We start from the raw sequence: 19804 nt of genomic DNA, 5'->3' as shown, positions 1-19804 counted from the left end.
ACTGTAAAACATGTTCAAGAGGCGTTCACTCTCCTTCAGTTGAGGACTAATCAACATGAATCTTGCAAAAAGAGGGATAATGGGATGTTTTAGTTCAAAGTACAGCTGTGGTTTATTAGAGTGATTTGGGGAAGATTCAAACTATCACTGCTTTGCTGACAAACCTGTCAGCTAAATCTTCAAAGCTCAATAGCAGTCCAGGAAAAAAAATTGTTGGTGGAATTACGGTGAAGAAGAGACCATTACATAATTTAATGGAAGTGATGGAAACACCCTGATAGATATTACAGATATATAGATGTTAGTTCTGTATGTTTTTTCTGCTCATACTTTTTAGCAACTCTCATTTGTTGAAGGTAATGAAATCCTATGGGGAATTGAACCACAGGCTGTTTGCAGATTATAGAATCCTTTATGTTTGTCTGGGTTTGTATTTGCTAATGAACATGTAAGGGATGAAAGTAATAATCAAAGTTTGCTCATCAGCATAAAAAGTGGATATTCACCCTTTGATAAATGGATATGGGATGAAAGGGGAGAGAAAATGGAGAGACAGAAAACTGGGAGACATCACACGATGTGTGTATTAAAAAATGTAAGTAAACCTGACATATTTTAGAGAATTCCCTGCAATTGCACTGAAGGTTTCACTTTTTTGGCTGCCAAAAGGGGCACAAATGACTCTAGAACTGGTCAGCTTTTGCTGGTGGTTGGTTGTGTTTGGGGTCTGGAAGGGATTTGAGATCCCAAATGGGACAGGTCAAAAATCAGTAGAGGTTGCATCACGTTCTTACTTTTAGACTAAAGTCTTAAGTTGAAGCCCATGATTAAACCTCACTATCCCCATGGAGAATCAGCCATTCTAGTGATCCACTAAAACTTCATTCCCTCTCCATCTCACTAATTAAAACCATAGCAAAACCCTCCCAGTAAACTTAAACACTCTCTATATGAACAAAGGATACCAAGTATTTTGTTTTGTTGTGGAAATCTCAATTCTGTTGAAGCTTTCTTCTTTTGAGGATCCAAGACCGAAATAGAGACCAAGAGAATTTCAATTTCATGGAATCCATGGAATAGTTTGGGTTGGGAGGGACCTCAGAGGTGATCCAGTTCCAGCCCCTTCTATTCATAGGTTCAGTTGAAGGAACCTTTGTTCTGGCTGTGTCTCAGCCTCACTCAGGTGAAATGAATCTTCTCTCTTATCTCCATCCCAGCCCAAATTCTTTGTCAGGGTTAAATTGCTGTGCTATTCCTAAAACACTTCAAAGGACACAGATTCCTCAAAGCCCTCCTTCAATCTCTCATCCAAATAAGGAATTCTTAAAATTCTCTAACCTGTTCTCAGGGAATCATTTGAGATTCCATTAGTAATAGAATAATTAACCTGGTGAATTATTTTCATGGAAGGAATGAAAGTACTTTCAATAATTATCAATGTGGTGTTAACAAAAGTAGGTTTTTCCTTTTCAAGGAAGCAATTAAGCGACAGCAGAGAACCCGTGCTGTTATTGTGCTTTTATTGGCTGATTTCTAGGAACTGTTCATTTGCTCTGTAAGTAGAAGGAAACCCAATATAGTTTAAATCTCAGTAACCTGCTTCAAAATTTGGCCATTCACATGCCTATAATGCCATTCCTTGGAGCAGTGCTGAGTATATTTATTTAATTAAATGTCATCTGTTTCCTCATTAATACGTGGTTCTTCTTGGCTGTTTTGTTGTTTCCTTTGTGCAGAAATCAGCCAATAAATTTGCATCAGCCCTGATGTATTTTCTTCATTAGATGCTTGGGCTGATGAGTCCCCAGGCAGGCCTTAATTTGATTTACAGTGTACAAAGAATTGAACCTTTTTACAAATTAAAGTCAAAATGAAAGAAACCATAAGACAACAACCTTCACCAAAGATCTGGGAAGTGCTACTGTTTGTTCTTTTCCTTTGGAAAAATTATGGAGAGACATTCCAATGATGTCATAGCAAATTATTGCAATAAAATTAATTAGAATAATAGAATAGCTTAATTCTAAAGATATGTGCTTTTACTTAATTAATAGTCCTTACTAAGGCAGAAATTTTAAACCGCTTAAACCTGAAGCTTGTTTTTTTATTTTCTGTTACAAATTTTGTTTAAAATCTTCCAAGTCAGGTTGCTGAGATGGGAATTTCTGGGGTTTAATGTGGGATACTGACACATGTGAGGGAATAAATGCAAATTATGTGTCAGTGGTAATTAATAACAAAGTCCAGAGCATCTTCTCCAGGCTGGACACCCCCAGCTCTCCCAGCCTGTCTCCAGAGCAGATGATTTTGACAGTTTTTAGATTGATTGAAGAGAGCAGTGAGCTTTGAGGCTTCTGCTTTGAATTCCAGATTGAGATATTCAAATGAATACTTAACACTGAGTAAGTTTCCTGCTTTAAAACAGGGGGGGAAATTTGAACTCTCAAATTTTTGTAAAGATTTTTATTCTGAATATGGGTACATATTCCTTTATTTTCTTAAAATATGTCCTGAGAAGAAGCTGAATTAAAGTTATGTAGAATCTATAAAAATTGAATAGATTGAAATGTTGAACTGGGAGTATTTTCTGTAAAAATTGGATAGATACAATGAAACACAAAATTTTTCTTTGAGCAATGGAAGTTTTATAGGGAATGTGAAACGAATCCACTGTGAGCAATGGTCAAGCTCAATTATCAGCATATGGACACTGCAGCTACCACTGAGCTGCTGATGGAAAATCCCTGGGTTTTGTTTCCATGTTTTCCTCACAATGAATGATTGTGGTTTCTATGAAAGATTTCTAATATTTTGCTACTTGAGATTGAAGTTTGGTCAGCAAATACCGACCTTTTGCAAAATATTCCTCCTTTTGTTGCCCTTTCTCCTGGTGGATGCTGCACACCTGACTAAGACCTTCCCGTGGGATTGATTTGCGGGACTGTTAAATCCCAGTTCCTGGGCACATTCCTGCACAGCAAGTGCTGCTTAAGCAGAAATAGAGCAGATTCCAGGGTTTTCATCCTGCTGGAATCTCAGCCCAGCTTTCACAGGAATGTTTTGGGATCACCTCTAGTGCAGGATTTCCAAATCCAGAGCAGCACTAACGAGGGTGGCTGTGACCCCCCAGGAGCCCCTTTGTTCTTCTTGTCCTCCACCCAAGGAGAGCTCAGGCATTAATGTGTCACGCACTATAAAATAATGCAGAGTGGTACCTGTGGTGAGCATTTTTCTCCATCACTAATTACTGTCTGGAGATTTGTAATGATATAAATGGGTTTGGCTGGGGTTTGTTTTGTGCATCAGTTATATGGAGCCAGGCTGGGAGAGCTGGGGGTGCTCAGCCTGGGGAAGAAAAGGCTCCAAGGGGGACCTCAGAGCCCTTTCCAGGGCCTAAAGGGGCTCCAGGAGAGCTGGAGAGGGACCTGGGACAAGGGATGGAGGGACAGGACAAGGGAGAATGACTTCATACTGGAAAAGGGAGATTTTGATGGGATATTGGGAAGGAATTGTTGGCTGTGAGGATGGGGAGGCCCTGGCACAGGTTGCCCAGAGAAGCTGTGGCTGCTCCTGGATCCCTGGAAATGTCCAAGGCCAGGCTGGACAGGGCTTGGAGCAACCTGGGATGGTGGGAAGTGTCCCTGCCCATGGCAGGGAGTGAAACTGGATGAGGTTTTAAGTCCCTTAGAGCCCAAACCATCCCATGATACAATTTTATGTGTCCTGCAGCAGAGTTCAGTTGGACGGGAGCAGTGATTTGATTCAGTCTCACAGGACTAGACCTTGGGTTTGCCACTCCTTGATTTCCATTAATGAGTTGGGCTTCTCTTGCAAGTCTTGCCTTCTGCTTCTCACCAGCTACAAATGTTTAGCTGGAGTGATTTGTTCCTGTCCCAGTTCAGAAATCTTGTAAGACGCTTTAGGGCAGAATCCAAGTCTTAAAAGTTTGACTTCAGCCTCTTTAGAGTTCCCACTTCATTTCCCTGTAATAAATTTGTCTCCTTGTCAAGATCTAGCACTAATTCAAATTATATCTCTTTCCGTTGCTGATTAAGTCGTTAACATTTACTACTGATTTGAACATCAAAACCACTAATCAAGCACAAATATTAATGGCTCTGGTTTGGAGCTTTTCCCCTGACCTGGGCTGTGGTGGATCTGTTACGGATCACGAGGGCTCAGGGCACAAACAATTTCTGGTGCAGCATTTTTTTTGGAGAGTGTGAGGAGAGGTTGGAGGGATTTCTTCCCCCTACCTTCTTTTGTTCCCCTGGCTGGTGATAATGGGATTTATTTATGATGATTGGAGCCCTGTATGTTCCCAGTACATTAATGTACTCCATGATCTGTCCATCCTATTCCCTCCTTGTTCCTCAGTCCTAACTCTCTACCTGTGGACTTCTCCTTGGCAAGGATGGTGGCTTCCATTTGACAGCAGTGATAAATATTCCCCTGGGTTTAAAAGAGGAAAAACTGTTAATAAATGAATGTAATGCAATGGTCTGCTAACTAATCAGTCTGGATGACCACATGTTCCATTGAATAATTTTATCATCTTTACAAATCTTTCCTTTCTAAACACGATTTTTTGTTCATGGTCATCTTCTTTAAACTGAAAGAGGGGAAATTTTAATTGAATTTTCGGAAGGAAATGTTCCCTGTGAGGTTGGGGGGGCCCTGGCACAGGCTGCCCAGAGAAGCTGTGGCTGCTCCTGGATCCCTGGAAGTGTCCAAGGCCAGGTTGGATGGGGCTTGGAACAACCTGGGATAGTGGAAGGTGTCCCTGCCCGTGGCTGGGGGTGGAACTGGATGATTTAAGGTCCTTTCCAACCCAAACCATTCCATAGTCTGTGATTCTTGAGATTGAATATGACTGAGTTGGTGTTTTTAATAGTGTCTCTTTGTGCCACTTTTCTGCAAAAATCCTTCCCTATTTGTAATGACTTTTTCTTCTTTTCCTGGGCATGTAGAATCAACGTGTGTTCTGTGAACTGTAATGACCACAACAGCACCATAAATATCTCACTCTTGTTCATTTTTGTGCAGGTATCTCAGAGACCTCAGGCCTATAAAATAAGATCAGCTGTATTTATTTAAGTGCCTGAATATTTCCAACATGCAGCGTAACTCAGTAACTTCCTTGCTTTTTTTCTTTGTTTTTTTTTCTTCTTTGGCTACATTAAATATACATTTATAAATATAGGTACCAGCAGTGTGAGCCTCCTGCCTCCTTTGAGTTACTCCCTCTGCTGGGTGGGATTTTTGCTGATGTTTATTTTGGCCCAGAGCCTCTGAGCAGCTCTCCCAAATTCTGAATTAACACTGTAGAACAATGCAGCAAATAATTGAACTCTGTGTTTCTGACCACTTGCTGTCTTCCATCTGGCAGCACTTTCCAGAGGTTTTATGCCTGTTCCTGGTCTCTTGGAGAGCATCAGGATGAATGAGAATTTTCCAGTTGTTCTCCCTTTTTCTGCATGAGGAGAGCACTCACTGAATGTGCTTGAGGTGATAAGCAAACAGTCAATCAAGTTTTTTTTTTTTTTTAAAGAAAACCCTAAACAGAAGCAAATTCAAACCACTCAGAGGCTTCTGAGAATGCCTTAAATTGCTGTTGAGCCACTCTTTTGGCTGGAAGCTGATGGCCTTAAAAAACTCCTTAGGACCCTTGCATGCCTGAGGTGGTGGTGAGGCAGGATTAGTGAAAAGGAGGGAGAGAGATTAAAGGAGGAGGAATTTTGGAGAACAGTTCCCAAACCAAATATTGTTTGTCATGTTCTGTAACTTATCAACAAGCTGACAGCCTCTTTCAGATTTGGAAATCTCCCAGAATTTGATAATAAATCAAGTCCCCTTCTTCCAGTTCAAGGAGTGCTTTGCCCCTTATCTTTCTCTGCTGTTTGTTGAAGGGTGTAAGGGGAAGGTGGCCTAATCAAGTTCTAAATTAAATGGCTTGGCATTTTTCCAGTCCCTACTTTTTCCTGCTACCATGAGCTGAGTCAAATCTTTTTTCCTCTCGGTTTGCTGTAATCAAAGTGTCATTTTGTCATTATTGATCCTTATTAGTGCCTGGAAGTGCTGTGGTTGAAAGTGCTGCTTCCTTAGCCCAAATTTACAGTCAATAAATAAAATTTTTCTCATCCTCACTTCTTAATGAGACTCTTTTCTTACACTTCCCTTATCTTTTCATGTATTTCTGTTAGTGAAATTCATATAAAACATCTGGACAGGATGAAGAGGGAGGAGGAAAGAAGATGGGACTCCTGTAACTTCTCTCCAGGCACATCTTTTTTGTTTTGTTCCTTTTTCACTCCCCAGTAAGTTGTTGTTGAACTGTGACATCTCAGAATCTGTCAGTCCCACTGCCAACCACCCCCTCCTTTTTTTTTTTTAGGAAATTGGGATAACTTTTCACTTCTGCCTTTTAAATGCTCCCTTTTCTCTTTGTTGTCACTCCCTGCAGTGGTGAAATCAATGATCTCTTTGTGTCCTGGTGATTTATTTTTGTGCCTTCACTTCTCTCCTTACAGAGTTCATTTGCTACCTGTGAGCTCCAGTCCAGAACCTTCCATCAGAGATGCTGGAATGGTTTCCCAGGGAAGCTGTAGCTACCCCTGGATCCCTGTAAGTGTCCAAGGCCAGGCTGGACGGGGCTTGGAGCAACCTGGGATGGTGGAAGGTGTCCCTGCCCATGGCAGGGGTGGAACAGGATGAGCTTTAAGGTCCCTTCCAACCCAAACCATTCTGTGACTGGATAAAGGTCATAGTTTAAATGTACAGATCTTCTTTTTATGCTGTTCAGTTGATCTGGATTTATTTTTTGAGGAAACAAACAAAGCAGTCCCTTGTCTTTGTGTGAAAACTCTCTCTATGTAATTGAACTAAGTTTCATTCCCAATCTTTGATACCTAAGATAATATTTTAGTGATTTACTGGAGTTCCAAAAACTCAGATATGAGAGACTTTATCCACCACTTTCTGCATGAAATACAGCAAGGAAAGCAATTTAATTGCATTTTGATTCTCAATTTGCTGTCCAAGAACTTTATATAATTGTTTATTAGAGATTATTGTAATCTCTACTGCAATAATTAAAAGATGAAAAGCAATAAAAGGAAATAATCCTGTTGCACAACAACAGGGCTGCCTGACTCTGTGTGTTTTCTTTTGCAGTTATTAACCAACAGAGATATTTTTCTAGTGAAAATCATGTTTCAAGAATTGCATTACCAGCTAAACAATTTCAAAAGCTGCATTTAATAATATTGTAAAATAAAACTGTTTCCTATGGTTGACTGAATAATGCAGCTTCCTTGAATAGTACAACCCTTCGCTAATTAACTGGGTGCTTTCATATCAGTAGCTGATTATTGCTTCTGGAAACAATCATTTAGCCACTGAGAGAGGAACAACACATCTTAATAAAGACATTTTTCCTTACAGATCAGCTCATTAAAAATTTTCTAGTGCGTGTCATCTGCAAGGCTGTAAAGTGGCTGTGACTGATCCTGTAAAATTCCATGGGTTTCTGTCTGTAAAGTGGGGATATAACAGAGGTGGCCAAATGGTCAAAGGATTGTTTTGATGAAAGGAATCTGTTAGAAATATTGATATTAAAATTACCCTGTCTTTAACTGCTGTTGTGAACTTGAGATTGAATTGGAATGTTCCAGAAAAATACAATTATAGTGAAAGCATTTTTGCTCTAACTCTGATTTTGATTTGATGAGACAGAGTTCAATAAAATGAATGTTGAGCATTCATTTTACTTAAACTAACGAGCCATCCTGAGTAGAGAAATCAAATGTAAAATTATCTGTATAACGACAAACAGCCTTCACACAAACTGGGCCATATTTTTTCCTGCATTTGGGAACGCTACATATCTATTTCAATATTTGGATGTCCCTTTAATTGTGGGCACTTATCTAGAAGTGGTTTTTGTGCTGTCACCCTGGTCAGCAGAACCATCTCAATCCTCTGTAATGGTTTTGTTGACAGTTATGTAATTTTAATTCATTTGTATAAACACCAGTGAGGAACAAATCCATGAGTCACCAGCCCTGGACAGGCTGTGTCAGGCAATTTTTAATTTAAGAGCTGGGATTGAAAACTGGGTGTGAAGTTCACGGCCAAGTGGTTTTATTTGGGCAACTTGATATTGCCTATAAATCTGTTTGTCCTGACAGAGGTGGCCCCTCAATCATCTCCCAAAATTTCTCTTTTTAGAAGGACAAATCATCTGGTAGGAACACGACTGACTCAGACTGGAGGGGGACCTCAGGAGGTCTCAGGTCAAAGCAGGGACAGAAATCTCTCTTTACAAAGTGTTCCAGGGCTACATCCTCAAATCCTCCCTACTTGGAACCTTCCCTCTCAATTTGTGGCAAGAGGAAACAGCCTCAAGTCTGTCAGTGGGGTTTAGGTTGGATATTGGCTACAATTTCTTCACGGAAAGCATTCAGCTGCCCAGGGCAGTGGTGCAGTCCCCATCCCTGGGGGGATTTAACAGTTTAACAGTGGATGTGGCCCTTGAGGACATGGATTTAAATCCAAGTGTATCAATTTGAGACATAAAGCAAGAAAAAACTGAATTTTACTCAAGAGGTTTGGGACATGGATGCTCTCAGTGGAGAAATCCAGCTTCCTGCTCCTTCCTTTGCCTAACAGGATTTTAAGTGATCATCCTCTGCTTTCATAGATTTCCCTTGATCAACAAGTAGTGAAGAAACAGCAATTTTTTGGGTAATGCCGTTGACCTTTAATGGTTTGAACTTGATAATCTCAGAGGCCTTTTTTCAACAAATGATTCTGTGCTTCTATGATTCTGTGGGCTAACTGATGGCCTTGGCAGTGCTGGGATAGTGATTGGACTCAATGATCTCAGAGGGCTTTCCTAACCTCAACAATTCTGTGATTCTGTGGCTGCTCCAAGCCCTACCCAGCCTGGCCTTGGACACTTCCAGGGATGGGGCAACCACAGTTCTGGGGCCTCACCACCCTCACAGAGAGGAATTCCTTCCCAGTATCCCATTTAACCATAGCCTGTTTCAATTTGAAACCATTCCCCCTTGTCCTGTCACTCCAGGAAATTCCCTCTCCATCGTTTTTTGTTGGCTCCCTTCAGGTGCTGGAAGGCCACAATGATTGGTCTGGGTGAGAAAAGGATCAGAGTTAAATTAATTTCCAAACCTCTTTGACTCCATGGAGAAACTCCTGGTTTTCAGGGGGGGCAGCAGAGCCTATTCTGTGTGGAGATGAATCGGTGCCGTTTGCTTCCAGTAGTGTCTCTTAGGCAGCAATAAATTCCTTGTGCTTACATCAGGAATAAATTCCTGCTCTCACATTCCTCATCAGGGAGGACAGATTTTATATTTATCTGTGCAACGCTTTACAAGTTCGGCCTACCTTCAATCCTATCAATTTTATGTTATTTTATTTGAGTATTTCTCAGTAAACCCAGCCGTGGGGAGGAGTTCCAGCTGCAGCATTCCCTCTCCTTATTTTCTGTGCCTTTGTCAGCCCCCGTGCTCCTCATTTTGTGCCTCCACTGAGTCATCAGCACTGGTCTAATGGACTGGAACAGCCCAAGGTAGATGGTAATTACTTATTGAGTTTCTGATAGCCCAGATGAGAATAGGACTTATTAGATCAGGAATAATGAAAAGCTGTGTTTAATGCAGAAAACTTAGAGTCTGAAACACAATTTATATATCTATATTTTTGTATGAAAGAAATTAAAATAGTGGTATAGGAAGGTTTAAAATTAATTGCATAAATGATATTTTTCCAAGTTGTTTCAGAATTCCAGGTGTTTTGGGCTGAGATATTTTTAAACCTTTTTACCTGCCATTGCTGGGGAGATTTAAGGGAACAAAACCTGTATAAAGTGACCACTGGTATTTTAAATTTTTTTTTTCTTCAGATAAATATGATGTTCTGCTTTTTCTTCCAGTCTTTAAACTTTCAAGTATCATTGCAGGCATAGACCTGTTTCTCTTTATTATCCCCCAAAGTAATTTTCTCATTCATCATCATGAAAAGTCCTTTAATAAAAGTTCTGCCACTGCATTGTTAAATAAAATAACAATAATAATAATAGTAATAATAATAACAATTTTATTTAACTGACACATCAAGATGGGAACGTGGTGCTCCACTCTGCAGGATAATGTAGAACATTAATGGAGACATGACCCTGAGCTCAGAAAGAATCTTGAGACTGCAAGGATTCCGAAAAATAGGGACGATAAGGAGGATGCTTTGTGTTTTGCTGTAGAGCTTGGTTTGGAGACTCTGTGTCTGTGGTCTTTTCCTGAAATATGAAATATGTTTTTGAACATCAGTGTCACAAAAAGCTCAACCTGATTATTTCAGAAACAAAGAGCCTGTCATTCTCCTTAAGTTCCTATTTTTATGGTGCAATTCTAACCCTTCGCAATAAAGGCTTCCAGAATCCCACGGCTGCAGTAAATAAAATTTGAAGTGGTTTTCCTGAAAGAGAATTGAATACTTTTTCATTTGGAAGAGAATCTTTGCCTTCAAGTAAGCAAAGAATTGGAGTGGCTTGGATCACCCTGGGATAGAGGAAGGTGTCCCATGGTAAAGGTGGAACAGGATGGGCTTTAGGATCCCTTGTAATTTCTTACTCAAAACTGGTTTTTAACTTACATTACCCTACCTGATAAATCATCATCCCTCTCTCTATATATTTAGATTGAATGCACAATTTTGTTTTCCAATTTTCAAATACCAGGGAAAGTTCAGCAGTAACTTAATAAAGACAGCAATTATATTTTCATTATTCCCTCACTGCTTGTTAAATTGGGTTTGGAGTGTTTTATGGATCTAGAGCAATAAACATTATCTTACTTTGAGAGGTATTATAAAGTGTTGAGAAAAACATAATTATTGTTATTGGAAATGTTTTAATGTGAGAAGGTCAGAGAAGCTTAATTATAGGTTTTTTTCACCAATTAACTTGGTATTTTTGAGCTCTGGTAATGTCATTTAGAGACTTTCTTCTGTGGGCATCACCCCATAATCTTTGATAGTCAGGAGCAGGCAAAACTTGCTCTCTGAATTTTGGCAGCTGCTCAACCCTATTCCGTCTCCATTTGTACAAAGATTCCTCCTCTTTCCAAAATAAGTTTAAATTTTAAAATAGCACAAATACAGAACCATATCTTTCAGGCTCAGATCTTTATGTGAGCTGCTTGCCATAAAACTTGGCACGAGGATAATTTGTGAGAAGTTGTAGCTAAGAAAGAAACTTGAACCTCATCACGAGGAAGGTTTTCTTGGTTATGTGATTAAATGTGCATCAACCCTGTTAAAATCCAATTATTTTCCTTGAATACCGGTTGTAATAATACCCAGGAGCCAGTTTTGGGAAAGATCCTACAATATTAAGTGCTGAGCTCTCAGGATAAGCTGCCATCAGTTCAATGGGAGCTGTTGAATCATTGTGGGAAAGCATCCTTGATTCTGCAGCACCAGAAGCTGCAGCTGAGGCAAGAAAAATCTGCAAAATTGGAGTCACATTTTCACATTTGTGACACTGTTTCAGCAACAGAAGGGTAAAAAAATTGTAGAACTGTTGTGATTTTCTGTTAAATAGGCTTTAAAAACTCAGAGCACTTTGTTATGTTTATTTCTGGTAAATCAAGACACATTGAAGGACTAAAACCATCATCAGTTTTGTCATTTTAGGAAGGAAAAAATTGTTAAGAACCCCTATATCTCTTTTGTGTCCCAAAAATCTGCTTTGGCTGGCATGAAGCCACAAGCATTAGCTCAGTTTATCAGTAAGTTCAGTGTATGACATATCTGAAGATTTAAATGTTATTACAATTGTTCAGAGCAAAAAAAAAATGGGAAGAATGTGAAACTTCTAAACAAGGCACTTTATTAATTAGACATTTATTAATAAAAGGAGGAAACTTTTAGGAAAAAAGGAATGGGCTGTGGATTTGGGTATGAGTACTTTATATTTCTTGATTGAGAGAAAAGTTGGATTTCTGTTATGTAAGGAAAGTGGATTCACTGTTACTTATGGAATTTTGTCTACTAAAATAATAAATTTTGGGGTTCAACTAACACATAGTAATGCAGCCCTTACTGGGCTTGATGGGGTTGTTTTCTTCCTCAGAGGAGTGAAATTTGTTGGAAATACAGGATTCCCCAGAAAACGGAAATGAAATTAGGTGCTGCATTGGAGATGACAAATCACTTCTTTACAAATAATAAAAAATGTTGGATTCCTTTGGCCAATCTCACCCCAGGCCAGTCACCCCTGGCTGCATCACATCACAGCAGGATGAATGTCCTCAAGGAATGATTGGAATATTTTAGCTGATGGCTTTAGGATGAGATGAATCATGTTTAGAATTTCCAGCCTACAACACTCCATGCTTTATTTGTTTATCTCTCTTGCCATAAGATGTTGAGATGTTAATTTTGATGATTTTCAGAATAAATCCTCATTTTCAGCTGAAATCCGCTGCAATTTGTGGGGCTATTCATAGAATTGAACGGAAAGAAGCTAATTTTAGCACGAGGGAGTAAAATCTCCCATGTTTCTTGTTCCACAGCCAATGGAGACACAGAGAGTGGGAGAAAACCTTGTTCAGAAGGAAGTTCAGAGCTGAAACCTGATTTTAGATTGCCTGAATTGCTCACGGCTCCAAGGCTGGCGGAGCTCAAGGAGCGTTTGGGCAGCACTCCCAAGCACAGGGTGGGATTGTTGAGGTGTCCTGGGCAGGGCCAGGAGATGGAATTCATGATCCTTTCCCACTCAGGATATTCTGCGGACCCAATTCCACGATTCTGTGGTTCAGTGCCAAACCCTGGCTCCCTCTGAGATCTTGTGTCTCTTACTGAGTTTTTCTGAGCAGCCAAACTCACCCTCCTTCATTTCAAACCCTCTTTTGCATCCCATCCTAAATCACTCGCACACTTGGGAAGGTGCAAAATGGGAACTGGGAGTTTGCTGTGAGCCATCCCTTCAGGATGGATCCTGTAGATGCAGTTTTCTAGTGGTTGGTGGCTGCTTTGGTTTTTGATGGTCACAGCTTCAGTAAAGAAACAGAGATTGAACCTTAAATTTTGGAATTATTTATTTGGCTTAAGGTAAAAGTGAAAAATTTGTTGCTTATGATATATTTTATTTTGCAATTATCATCACTAAGAAATAGAAAATCAGCCTTAAACTGTATCAGCTGCTCACAATGAAGTCATCATAATTTTTTAGAATTGGGGTATTTACTTCCCATTTCACTTCAGAAATGTTTTTTATTAGAATCCCTTCCCCATCCACTCCATATCATAACATAGTCAGCCCTTACCAGGCTGGATGAGGTTGTTTTCTTCCTCAGAGGAGTGAAATTCGTTGGCTACTGGATTCCCTGGAAAATGAAAGTGAAATTAGGTGCTACATTGGCAATAATGAATTATTTCTTTAATAATTTTTGTTCATTTGGCCAATTCTCCTGCAGGCCTGGCGCCGCTGGCCCTGTACATACATTGGCTCTGCTGGATGTGGGGGAAAGCTCTGGAATCTTCATGAAATCATGGAATTATAGAATGGTTTGGTTTGGAATGGACATTAAGGATCATCTGTGTGAGCGAACCTGACCGCACAAACCCAAACCAGTGCTTGGTAACACCGCTCCCACCTTCATTTTGCCATCAGCTTCTGAGCTGCTTCAAGCGGTAAATTCCCAATTCCCTTTTTCTCAACAAAGCCCAGCTTGGCTCTCCCGGTTTCCCTTTGCTGTGCCGTGGGGGGAAATCACCAGGAAAAAGGCTGGAGCAGATTGGGAGGCTCAGCGGAGCGTCGGGGCTGGTCATTTATCATTGTCAGCGGGGCCAGGGGCGACGAGGCACCGGAGCGTTGGCGCTCATCCGTGCCGTGACAGCTGACGGGAGCCTGGTGCAAGCCCCGGGCAGATAATCTGCCCCGGGGTGGGAACGTGTGCGAGGGAGATACTCTATCACGAGGCAAAAGGGAGCGGCAGCAGGGTTTGGAGGGATGGTGGGAATTGGGACGCGTCGCTAAAACAAGGCTGGCCGTCGCTGCCGTGGATTTGTGGAGCCTTAAATCCCGGTGGATGGAGCGGTGGGGATGTGTGGGGAGGGAATGATAGTGGGATGTCTCAGTTTAATTCTGCTACAAAGTCTATTTAAAAATTGCAAAACCCACCCTGGCAGATACAGGCCTCGGTGAATCTAAATAATTTAAAGAACATGAAAAACGTCTTTTGATATAAAACTGAATTTGCAGGAGGAAAAATCTAATAAGGGAAGGTTAATACATACTTTCTGCAATGTTCAGCATAAAAAAGGTTGAGGGAATTGGGATTGTTCAGCCTGGAAAAGAGAAGCTTTGGAGTGACCTAATTGTGGCACCTGCCAGTACCTGGAGGGAACCTAAAAGAAAAGTGGGGATGGAATGCTTACAAGAGGATGGAAAAGGGCTTCCCACTGCCAGGGGGCAAGCCTTGATGCGATTTTGGGAATGAATTGTTCCCTGTGAGGGTGGTGAGGCCCTGGCACAGGTTGCCCAGAGAAGCTGTGGCTTGCCCTGGATCTCTGGAAGTGTCCAAGGCCAGGTCGGACAGGGCGTGGAGCAACCTGGGATGGTGGAAGAGGTTGATTTAAGGTCTATCCCAACCTAAACCATTCCATGATTCTATTAAATATTTCCTATAGGTGCTAGAGCAAGACTCCTAAGCCAATGTGAGACTATCCTGATTCCAAAAATTCTTGTTCTGCCACCTAATAAAAAGTTTTGCGTCTTGAATTTGGTCAATCTGCAACTCAAAACTTATTGTTTGGAATTTGCTGTTATTTTTACTAACTGTATCTCATTTTGCTTTTCATGACAAATCATATGCATTGGCTTAACTGGGGAACATTTTAATTGAGCACTGCTGGAGATTTTCCAATAAATTAACATTACATGTTTTTAACAGATGCCTGAAGTTGACATTGTTATTAGACATTGTAATTAATAGAAGTATTACCCAAATTAAAATCTCAGGGCCTCAGAAAAATTAAATTGTAGGTGACTGAGTGATGTTAAGTCATTAATAGAGAGTGACTCTTGAATTCCCTCCACTGGGTTTTATTAGCCCAGTAAGCACATTTTTCCAAGTAGCTGGAGAGGGAATTGGACAAACCCTTTGGAATAAAGGCCTTATGAATCAGGAAATGTTTTACCAATGGTGTTGTGAGGTTCTTTAATCTGCCATTGTCTTACTGGTATAATCTGCCCAGAAATACCTTTCTGGGATGTTGTGAAGTTTTAATATCATAGAATTGTAGAATCCTAGAATGGTTTGGTTTGGAAAGGACTTTGAAGATGGTCCAGTTCCAATCTCCATATATGTAATTAAAGATTTGAAACAACACAGCTCTGCACTTTGTCTACAAATTCACAACCAGCCACAAATTTCTAAGGGCCTTTCCCACTTTGATCATGGGTGTGAATGTCCAGCAGAAATTATCTTGAGTCTCATTTTGAGAAGCCATGGACATAAAAATCAATACCAACTCATTGGTGTTACGTGCCATGAGGCTTAACTGCTCTCAGAGTGAGCCCTCAAAAAGGGAGCAGTCTAAATCAAAGTCGCACTTAGGAAGTTATTTATGTAAATAGTAGTCTGTGAAAGGAAATTGTAAATAAACGATATGATTAAAAGCAGTTGGGAGAGGATTTTTTTAGATCTACATTGTTTTGTATTGCAGAGGCCTCCCTAGAATTTGGCATTTCTGGTGCTGATTCCCAAATGAGGAGATACTGAACTGAGCAGTGTCAGGAATTCAATGACCAGCAGATATCAGACCCCAGCCCATGGCTTTCCACAGTTTATAAAAGTTTATTTCTCCCATGAATCTTCATGCCTTCCCTCAGGTGGTTCCTGCCCTTTGTAGATAGTTTTTTCCTCAATAATTATGGGATGCAAACTTATATTCCATAACAGGAGAACAGAGTGTTCCTGGAGCTGCTTTGCCTCTCTCCGTGCTCCATTCTGGAATTCCCGCCCAGGGCTTTGTGCTGCTTCCCATTTTTCACGGTGTACACACCATGCTCCAGATGAGCATCCAGGACATGTTTTATTCATGTGCTTTTCACCCCTTGGTCAGGATCATTAATAAAGCTGCTAAATAAACCCAAGCTTAACAACCCTGCTTGCCACACCCCACTGGACATCTCCTCCCGCTCCCTTACGCTCTGTTTATCACCATCCTTTGTTTGGATCTCTTGGTTTTCCAGCCTGTCTGATGCCATTCTTACCCAAGCTGGTTAATGTAAGGGTTTCGAGTGGGGTTTTGAGAGGTGCTGTCTGTAATTATGAAGTAAATCCAGTTGTATTTTATCACCTTCATTCAGTTCCTGTCATAAGAGGCTCCATGAAAAGCAGGAATGGCAGAGATGGCCTGGATAGTCCGTGGTAGGTGGGTAACTCAATGCCAGGCTCTGTTTCAGCTTTAAGGCTCTTCTATTTTCTTTTCAGTTTTATATTTTAGGAAATTTTAAGACTTCCTATCCCTGAAAATATCCAAGGCCAAGCTGAACAGGACTTGGAGCAACCTGGGATAGTGGAAGGTGTCTGTATTTTTATTATTTTCTTTTGTATTACCCCATCCAACCTGGCCTTGGGCACTTCCAGGATGGGGCAGCCACAGCTTCTATGGAAGGTTAAAAAGAATAAGTTTTAAAAATGAGAACTGCTTGTTATGTTATGACAGAACTCCATGAACTAGGTTTTTGGGAAATGAAATGATGTCACAGTCTCAAAAATACCACAGGAGTTGATTACTTTGTGTATCTCATACAGCCATGTTTTCTTTTTGATCTAGCAGCCCTTCTAGACAGGATTCTTACACAATCCTGATTCCTTTTGGTTGGTGTCATTATTTTCTTCTGCCATTGTTTCCTTTGCTATTTTGATAATGTATTTTACTGTTGCTGTTCTGGTTCATAACACATAATCTCCATTGGTGTTGAGGCAGTGTTTTAATAAATATTTGGGTACACACAGGTATGTATAATCCTTCCCCTGAACAGATCCTGAATCTCAGTGATATTACTGCAGGGGTATAAGTGGAATTCATCCAAGTTTGTCATTTCTTTCTTTATAATCTGTGTTCAGAAAGTGACATTTTTAAGTATGATTGGTTTTATTCTGAAGAAAACAGTATGTCAAATGAATCACCACACAAGTGTCTTGTTCTTTCCAGAGTACAGGAGGATTCAAGGCTGAATACTCAGATATAGGTCCAGTGTGGAAGATGAAAGCCAAGTGCAAGGGTCCAAGTTTAAGAATACTTAATTTAGCCTTAATTTTTGTACCTCAAACCTCCAAAATTCAACACCTACAGAGTCAGAGAACAGATCAAGCAGAATGTGTGGTCACAGTCAGGCTGTGATGGGTCACCTTTATCTGGGCCTCATAGACTTTGTGTGTGGGCAAGTCCCATAATCTCACAATCCCACAATTGTTTGGGTTGGAAGAGCCTTAGAGATTGCTGAGTCCAACCATTCCCAACTGCCCAGGCCACCAATGATCCGTGTCCCCACGTGCCACATCCACAGGGCTTTTAAATCTCTCCAGGGATGGGGAATCCCCCCCTGTCCTGGGCAGCTGTGCCAGGGCTGCACAGCCCTTTTTCCAGAAGGAATTGTTCCCAATATCCAACCTAAACCTCCCCTGGTGCATCTTGAGGCCATTTCCACTCATCCTGTCCCTTTTCTCTGGGAGCAGAGCCCGACCTCCCTGGCTGTCCCTCCTGTCAGGAGTGGTGCAGAGCCACAGGGTCCCCCTGAGCCTCCTTTTCTCCAGCCTGAGCCCCTTTCCCAGCTCCTGGAAATGTTACTGTACATTCCAGGACACTTTCCTTTATTCATACCCCAAATTTATCCCTGATCCTCATATTTCACTCTCAGACCCCGTTCCTCTGTCCCAGCTGCCATGAATTCACTCCCCCAGTCCCCAGTACCTCTACCCCAGGGGACTGGGAATTTGACAACAGCTATTTCTCCTCCTCTGCACCTCCACCACCCTCTTTTTAAGAAATTTATTCATTTTCATTCAAAAAACTCATTTTCCTTTCACTCTTGGTCTATTTCCTGGAAGGAGCTGCAGAACAAACCCAGTGTGTGATCTCTGGCCTTTGTTCATTAAGCAGCATCTCTGTTTTTTGAGGAGCCTGTGTGTTTTGGAGGCTGAGCTGACACTCTGTGCTAGGACACATCACATTCCATGCCATCAGTCAGTTCCCATGTCCCAATCTGTTTGATGGCCTGGATGCAGAGAGCACAGTGTGTCACATTGTGGGACATCATCTCCAGAATACATTTCCAAACTGGTTTCAGCTGCCACTCTTCCTTTCCTGAGCTGTTTTGATAAATAAACTTACATATTTTTCAACAACATTTGTGATCGTTACATTCCATGGAGTGACATCAGGGTTTGTTAAATAATAGCTAGGATCCCTCATGTGAGGACAGCACCACAATACTACAAAGAGCTGTGGGTCCAATAATTCGAATAATTCAAAATTCAAATTGTTGAGTTGCTGTGACATAGCCACCTCTCCTTTTAATTGGTGATGAGCTGACAGCTGATCTCTCCTGATGGAGGATGGAACTGGAGAAGGGAGAGGTGAAAGAAACCCAGCAGATCCTGTTCACCATCTCTTTGCCAATGCTGAGGATACAAAAGACTCATCAGGGGTGGAGACATAAATGACCAGGATTGGGGATCAATGTCTCTGTGCTGAAAATATCCTTTGGGAGACAAAGGGATTTGAACTGTAACACTTGAGAGTTCATCTGAGATGACAGGAGGTTTTCCTCATTGCACAGGAGCTTTTAGAACTGACAGTTCTGCTTGTTGAACTAGACCTGAAAAGGAAGAAGAGCTTCTGTTTCATCACCAGCTAGGAAGGATTTATGGATGAAATTTTGCCATAAATTAAAAATCTCATCCCCACTCAAGGAGGCACACACATCTATCTTGTGTGCCTCTCTTTAGTCCTCCAAGAGCCCCATTAAATCTTTGATTTCCAGCTTTTGTTTTCTCCATTTTTTTGTAGTTTTTGAAATCCTAGAATTTGAAATTCAGATTCCACCTTCAGGAACAAGAAGAAATTGGAGGGTCTTAGTTTAGGCTGGAAAAGAGGGCATTTAGCAGGTAATTCCTATTCCTTCAGAAGCACTTCCTGCAGTCTTCAACAACCAAACTTTTCCTTTGTCCTTTGCAGACCATTGTGAAACTACCCCAAAAGCATTTTCTGGTGTCCAGGAGAACTTGGGAGAGGGGATGGATACTAATAAAGCGAATTATTTCACTCTCTGTTTGAATTAGTGAGGATTTGGAACAATCCCATCCTTGCACAATTTACCAAATCCTCATTTTTGGCATAATTTGGTACATGAGACGTGTGTGACTCCTCCTGGCACATGCATCAGGTACATTTTTAGAGAATTAAACCCTTCCTTTAGGGAAATATATCTTGGGTTAGTGAAAAAATAAATAAACATCCTTAAGTTTAAGAAATCAGGCTTGAAGGTACTTAGGCCTATAAATGAAGGACCTGTTTTACAGATGTACTGGCCAAATGTGGCTTTCACAAGTGAAAAGTGAAGAGAAATTCTGGAGCCTAAAAGTTCCTAGAATCAGTTCATTTATTCAGGCACAAGCACAAACCAAGGTCAGATCCCTGTTCATAAAGCAAGTGAATGAAATATAATTAAGTTACATTATGTCTTATATTCCACTTTTGCAAATAATAA

At 40.8% G+C, this 19804-nt stretch overlaps 1 protein-coding gene across 4 annotated transcripts in view; it reads left to right on the top strand.

Annotated features, from left to right (window-relative positions):
• Positions 1 to 19804, top strand: part of MSRA (methionine sulfoxide reductase A) — a 227942-nt gene that overhangs the window by 57510 nt on the left and 150628 nt on the right. Inside the window, exon 1 of one of the 4 annotated variants that reach the window (XM_031504483.2) lies at positions 13693 to 13713. The exons of the other annotated variants lie outside the window; for them this stretch is intronic. The gene's annotated coding sequence lies outside the window, so the exon portion shown is untranslated. Of the gene's footprint in view, positions 1 to 13692; positions 13714 to 19804 lie in introns of those variants that run through there. 4 annotated transcript variants of the gene reach the window in all.

The sequence above is a fragment of the Lonchura striata genome, chromosome 3, assembly GCF_046129695.1.
Source record: "Lonchura striata isolate bLonStr1 chromosome 3, bLonStr1.mat, whole genome shotgun sequence".
Classification (NCBI taxonomy): Eukaryota; Metazoa; Chordata; class Aves; order Passeriformes; family Estrildidae; genus Lonchura; species Lonchura striata.
The sequence above is the reverse complement of the archived record's forward strand: the minus strand, read 5'-3'. Positions and strand labels throughout refer to the sequence as shown.